Source organism: Gossypium hirsutum, chromosome A13, assembly GCF_007990345.1.
Source record: "Gossypium hirsutum isolate 1008001.06 chromosome A13, Gossypium_hirsutum_v2.1, whole genome shotgun sequence".
NCBI classification, from domain to species: domain Eukaryota; kingdom Viridiplantae; phylum Streptophyta; class Magnoliopsida; order Malvales; family Malvaceae; genus Gossypium; species Gossypium hirsutum.
This window is the reverse complement of record NC_053436.1, coordinates 29,162,678-29,168,885: the sequence shown is the minus strand read 5'-3', so window position 1 is coordinate 29,168,885 and position 6,208 is coordinate 29,162,678. Positions and strand designations below refer to the sequence as shown.

At 32.7% G+C, this 6,208-nt stretch overlaps 1 non-coding gene across 1 annotated transcript; it reads right to left on the bottom strand.

Annotated features, from left to right (window-relative positions):
- Nucleotides 1-5,493: 5,493 nt before the first annotated feature.
- Nucleotides 5,494-5,600, bottom strand: LOC121212818 (small nucleolar RNA R71). Its single transcript, XR_005908192.1, has one exon. It is a non-coding gene; the product is annotated as a small nucleolar RNA R71 (small nucleolar RNA).
- Between the last annotated feature and the right edge of the window lie 608 nt (nucleotides 5,601-6,208).

Below are 6,208 nucleotides of genomic sequence, written 5' to 3'. Positions count from 1 at the left end.
ATCAATGTGATGTCTTATAGGCATAGGCTTGAAAATAAATCACAGGTATAAAACCTACTAGGCATAAGCCTAAATCACACACCAGCACAAGGCCTGCTAGACCCAAGGTCTGATATTTATTCACCGTTAATAAGCCTGCTAGGCACAAAGCCTGATTAAATTCACCAGCACAAGACTTGCTAGGCTCAAAGCCCAAATATCACAATTATAAAGTCATTCCATAAACAGTTCATAAAACTTTCAGAGGTTTTAACTCAGTCGAATAAAACTAAACCACATTAATTCAATGTTAAACCACATTCGGCTACCCTACAATACAACTATAAAATTCGAATCATCATAGTAAACCATTTTATATTCGAAATAAATGATGTTTAATTGCTTAAAGACTTACCTCAGATATCGACGAATGTTATAAATCGGCTATTCGACTATTTTTGCTTTTTCTCGATCCAAGTCTGATTTCTTTTGTTCTTGATCTATATAATTTCAAATTAACCTCATTTAAACACAATTTCATTCAAATTAATCCAACAACACATAAATGGGAAAATTACCATTTTACCCCTGATATTTTATACTTTTACAAATTAGTCCTAATTGCATAAAACACAAAATACACAAAATCTCACCACATCATAGTTAGGCTGAATCTTCCTTATACTCATACTAGTCCATATATTTCATTTATTATTTTTTCAATTTAGTCCTAATAACTCAAAATCATCAAAAACTCCAATACAAAACATGTTAATCTAAAACATATTTTTGATATTTCATCATCGAACATCACAAAACACAAATATTCATCAATGGCATAACTCAAAATATTCACTGAAATAAAAAATTCAAGCATGGGTTGGGTAGTACTCAAAGCAACGATCTCAAAAACGTAAAAATTATCAAAAACTGAACAAAAACTAACATTTAATCAAGCTTCCAAAGTGTGGAATGCTTGAAATTTTCTAAAGCTTTATTTTTCTTTAGGTTTCGGTCAAAATGAACTAAAATGCATGGCTATATTATGTTTGTTTTATTTAATGTACATAATATTTCATAATTTACTTTAATAAGCTCTATAATCAAATAATAAACCATAATTTAATAAGGCTACAACCGTCCAAGGCATAATATCATGGACAATTTGAAACATAAACGCCCTATATTAAAAAGCCACTAACAATTTAGCCTTTATGATTTAAACTATCAAATTTTCAATTTACGCGATTAAGTCCTTTTTATCAAATTAAGCGCACAAACAATTAAATTTTCATACGGAACTTTCACACATGCAAATTCACATATAATAAACACGAAAAATAATATTTAAATATTTTTTTCCTCAAATTCGTGGTCCTGAAACCACCGTTCTGATTAGGGTCTAAATCAGACTGGTACAGATAGTTTCGTGGACATCAAGTTTTTGGCTCCATCGCTGGGGACTAGAATATTAGGAAAGTTTTACTTCTATTAATTTAGATTTTTTTATTTTTAATTTAATTTTTACATCTTAATTTTTCTTTTGCTTGGTTCTTACAGATTCTTTTGTTTTATGACTAGAGGCAACCCGTTAGAACCAAGAGTTTTTTTATAGTGAAATTGAAAAGACTGCTCATAGAAATCGAAGAGAAAATAGAGAAACAAAGCAACGTCAATAGGTTTTAATAGACTATCAAGAGTAAAAGGACATTACTGTTGAGATGGATGATAATCCTAGTAATCATCAACCTTTTTCTCCTCGGGCTATGTATGACTATGCTAAGTGATAACTCTTGAAAATAGTTATATTTCGTGTTTTTAGACCAAGCTAGTTTCTTGTGGTTGGGTACCTTTAGTTGCATTTTAGGACATTTCATTAGTATTTTATCACTGCATTAGGAGCTTGGGATGTGTTTAAGTAGTAGGTACTTTTAATTGCTTGAGGTAGGGTTGTGTTTGGTGGTTTGGTAGGTGCATGTAGAGGAACAAGAAATAAATAAGTGATAGGTAAAAGGTTGGAAAGTTTGCCAACATAAATGCCCTGACAATTCCAGGAAGACTGAGTCAACACTCAACGCATACCAGTTTCAGCCCAACTGTACTTGTACCAGAAAAATCTATCTAAAAAAGAGGAGAAGATATTCTTGGGCTATTGGCTTTTATCCTAAAAAAAAGAATTTAAAAAAGGAGAAGATAATCTTGGGTTGTTGAAAAAAGAATTTAAAAAGAGGACAAGATAAACATGGTTGTTGGATTTACCCTAGAAAAAAAACCTATAAAAAGCCAAAAGAAATCCAAAAAAGACGAACAAGGGTAGAGATCCATAGGCAAAACTAAAGGGTAACGGTTGAGTAGAGATAGAAAGATGAAGACGAAGGCAGTCCCTCTCACCCATTACAGGACACTGTGTCACTGGAGTGTGAATTGGACATGCAAAAGTTGTCTTCCCGTCTTTCTTCTATTATTTTTTAACTATTTCTTCGTGAATTGATTTGATGAAAATGATGTTGAATGATATTTTGATTTTGAATTTTATTTACCAATCCATGAGCTAAATCTCATAGGGTTGGGATTACATGATGAAACCTTTATTTTCTTTAATGGTTGAAGTATAGATCTAAATTAATTTACTGTTTCATTCAATTATTTTTATTTCTAAATTGTATGCATGCAATCTATAGACATAGATGACTGTTCGACATGCCCATAAACTAATTTAATTCTGAAATGGTTGGATTAGATAGACTGAAATTGAATTACATGAGCAAGTATTCGATAGATACTTGTAGTAGACTCTAGACATATAGCAGTGTTCATACAGAAGGAAATAGTATAGGGTATCGTATTAAAGGCCTATAAACACGGGCAAGGTAACTTGAGGTTTTTGTTCTCTAAAGAAGCAAACCACTTTAGAACCCTTCTGAGCAATAGATTGATTATGTTGGTAAGGCATATTTTGTTGGCAAGGCGTTATGTGATTTAGGAGCAAGTATAAATCTAATGCCTTTGTCTATTTTCAGGAAGCTGGAAATCGGGAAAGCAAGACCCATAGCAGTCACGCTGTAGCTTGCTGACCGGTCTTATACACATCTGAAAGGTAAAATTGAAGACATGCTAGTAAAAGTAGAGAAGTTTATTTTTCCAATCGATTTCATTATTTTAAAATGTGAAGCTAACAAAGATGTATCGATTATCCTTGGAAGACCTTTTCTTACTATACATAGAACTTTAATCGATGTGTAGAAAGGTGAACTGACCATGAGGATGAATGACCAATAGGTCACGTTCAATGTATTTAATGCGTTGAAATGTGATGATGAGAATAAAGAATGTCGTGCCATTGAATTGATAGAAACAACAGTGGAAGAAGAGTTCATGAGATTTTTCTATAGAAATTCTGAATTTGATGAAGGTTCATTTGAGTGAAAACCCTTGTGCACTTTGCTGGAGTAAAATAGACCTTTCAATTTTGATGAACAATGCTTGGTAGCTCATGTATATTCGCATGGAGTTGTTGATGTCAAGGACATGAAAATGGGGGACATATTTAAAGTTAATGGATAATGCTTGAAGCACTACTAGGGTGCTCATATAGAGCAAGACAAATAGTCCATTGGGTTTTGAGATGTTTAGCTTCAACATTTTGAATATTATTTTTGTTTTTATTTCATTTTGTGGATTTAAATTTTTTTCAGTTATTTCCTTTCCCTTGCTTAAAAACTATAGGAGGGGAAGAGGTTGGGACGCAAAGCTCATTGAGATGAATCCTGCTAATAAAGAGAATGTGACCAAAGCACTAAAGGAATAACCAAAGGAAATAGAGTTTGTCAGCATTGAGACTAATCGTGAGGATACAAAGGACACAAATCCCTGAGTTGCACCACCAGTGGACAACACTATGGTTGTTCCACCTCTTTTTAGTGAACTATAACTGCATAAGACCGTGACATCGATCAAATAATTGATGAGCTTGCAAAGACCAACAAGGATCGGGCTGAAATGATCCCAATGAAGATGAAGTAGAGGTACAAGGCTGTTGCTCGTAAATCAACCCATCAGACAGAATGAAGTATCTATAATACAGTCTAAGCAAGGAAACTTTTCTTTTCCTTTCATACATATTGCATTGCATATATTTTGCCTTGACATTGTCTGTTTATAGATAGTTTGCATATATCTATTCATGCTTTGAGGACAATGCATCCCTAAATTTTAGGGGTGTATTATGCATTTACATATCTAGTTTGTATGTTAATCCTAGTATAGTTAAGTTGTTTGCCAATGCCATGTGATTATTAAGTACTGTTTTATCTACAAGAAGTTCAATCTTTACTTGTGATGTTCGATGATGAGCTTATATTCTTCAATATATCTAGAACATGTGATAATGGATGAGGCGAGTTTAGCTTAGGTTAGATTGCGTGAAAATTAATTCTTAAAAATGAGATGTTCTATACTCAGTTTTTTTTTCCTTTTTGATTATAGCAAGTGTTTTCTGATGAACTTAGGGTTTTTGAAACCAAACTCAGTCATTTAACCATGACATTACTTAAATAAAGGACAATAGACACTTCAATGCTTAGAATTGCTGAGTAAGTCAGCACCATTTTGTTTGCTCCATCATGCTGTTGACTAGAAAGGTGAGTCTGAGTAAGAGTGTGTAATAAAGAAAAAGGGGCACTCCATAGTAGTAATGGGCTAAGTAGTTAAGGAGGTAGTTTTTGCTTTACCCATCCTTTTAGTCAAAAGCCTTAGATTCAAGAGTGATTTTTTATATAAATTGTGACATGATTGAGTACTAGGTAATTCGATGTATGCTCTATTGTCATTATGAAGTTAAAGAATTTTGTGACATGCTAAATCCCCTAATGTTATAACCAAAAAAATAAAAAAATAAAAAGAAAAGAAAAAACAAGTACAAATAAATAACTTGAAAAGGCTATGAGCAAAGGTTACAAAGTAACTTGAGTTTAGGTAAGAAATGAACTGAGTGCATTAGGAGATATTTCATATGGCCAAAAAGCATACATGAGTACTTAGGAAATTTTATTTTTAGGGACAAATTTTCTGCATTTTGTTGAAACAAAACTTTGACATTCGACCAAGTTTTTGGAGAAAAAAGACTGTTGAGAACTGATGTATATGTTATTCTTTTCATAGATTAACAGTACAAGATAGTTATATACAAGGGAAAAAGTTTATGCATATTTTGCTTGAGGACAAGTAAAAACTCAGGTTTGGGGTGTGATAACTCTTAAAAACAATATGTTCAGTTTGATGGGTTGCAAGATGAAGATTCGAATGCTATTTAGCTAACTTTTAAAAAATATACGACACATCACATTTAAGATTAATGGCATTTTTGATGATGTCATATGCTTACAGTTATTCCCATTCTCTTTGATGAGCAAGGTAAAATAGTGGTTGAATTCACTTATACGGGGTTCCATCACGACTTGGGCTTAGATGATTGAGAAGTTTCTATCGAAGTATTTTGCAATGGCCAAAACAACTAAGGTGAGGAATGACATCTCCTTTTTTGCTTAACTTGAGCTTGAGACATTATATGTTGTATGGGAGAGATTTAATGATCTCCTGAGAAGGTGTCCTCATCATGGGTTATTCTTGTGGCTTGAAGTCCAAACATTTTACAATGGTTTGAATCCCATGTCTAGACAAATAATTGATGTAGAAGCTGGTGAAACACAGAATAATAAAACATCTAAGGTAGTTATAGAATTTATTGAGGAGATGACACTAAATAACTATCAATGGCAAGTTATGAGAACAAAGTCTACTGAGGTAGCCAATGGTTTTAATATAAATGCAATTGTTATGTTAGAAAGTAAGGTGGAAGCGCTGAGTAAGAAAATTGATGGTTTGAGTATGGATAAGTAGATGAATTCGATAATGTAATGTGATGAGACTAGAGTAAGGATGATCAACTTAGAATGTTTACCCTTCAATTCTAACATGAAGCACAAGCAAGTTGACTTTATGGGTAACTGTTCTATACCTTAAAATAACCTCTATAGCAACAATTATAATCTAGGATGGAAAAATCATCAAAATTTCTCTTGGAGTGGTTAAGGAAATGAATGATCACAACCGCCTTGGGTTTTCATCAATGTTATCAGTAATAAAAGAAGTCGAATATGGAAGAGATATTAATGAAATTTATTTTAGTGTCAGGAACTAGATTTCAGAATTCTGAAACAACTTTGAAGAA